The sequence below is a fragment of the Cherax quadricarinatus genome, chromosome 24, assembly GCF_038502225.1.
Source record: "Cherax quadricarinatus isolate ZL_2023a chromosome 24, ASM3850222v1, whole genome shotgun sequence".
Taxonomy (NCBI): Eukaryota; Metazoa; Arthropoda; class Malacostraca; order Decapoda; family Parastacidae; genus Cherax; species Cherax quadricarinatus.
Window position 1 is genome coordinate 21,533,400 of NC_091315.1, and position 705 is coordinate 21,534,104.

Here is a 705-nt window from a genome sequence, read left to right on the forward strand (position 1 = left end):
AAAGCGCTTAGAATTTCGCTATTCTTTCACAGTGGTTGTTCTGTATATTTTGATATCACCTGTTTACTGTGATTTTATTGTGAGTGTGTGTGTATATATATATATATATATATATATATATATATATATATATATATATATATATATATATATATATATATATATATATATATATATATATATATATATATATATATATATATATATATATATATATATATATATATCTATATATATATATATATATATATATATATATATATATATATATATATATATATATATATATATATATATATATAAATATATAGGGAGGTACCACCTCTAGAACTGTTATGGGGACCCTCATCCTCAGAGAAAAGAATAAACTTGCTTCAGGGAAAACTCAAGATTCTCCCTGAAGCTGTTTGAGAATTTTCTCCTACCACCCCCTATATTATGTATATATATTTTATATAAAGACAAAATACACACACACACACACACACACACATATATATATATATATATATATATATATATATATATATATATATATATATATATATATATATATATATATATATATATTACATACATATATTGTACGAAGCTTCGAAGTACCGGATTTGTAACATGGTATGAGGTACTTACCTGAGCATTGTACCTAGCGCCACACCTCACTCCCCTCCCTACACTCTCAACATTCCGACAAATCCCTACATT

At 23.4% G+C, this 705-nt stretch overlaps 1 protein-coding gene across 1 annotated transcript in view; it reads right to left on the reverse strand.

Annotated features, from left to right (window-relative positions):
* Window positions 1-608: 608 nt before the first annotated feature.
* The window catches only part of LOC138853167 (uncharacterized), a 673,459-nt gene continuing 673,362 nt past the window's right edge, over window positions 609-705 (reverse strand). The window contains exon 6 of the mRNA XM_070088251.1: window positions 609-705. This exon is cut by the window's right edge and continues 230 nt beyond it. The gene's annotated coding sequence lies outside the window, so the exon portion shown is untranslated.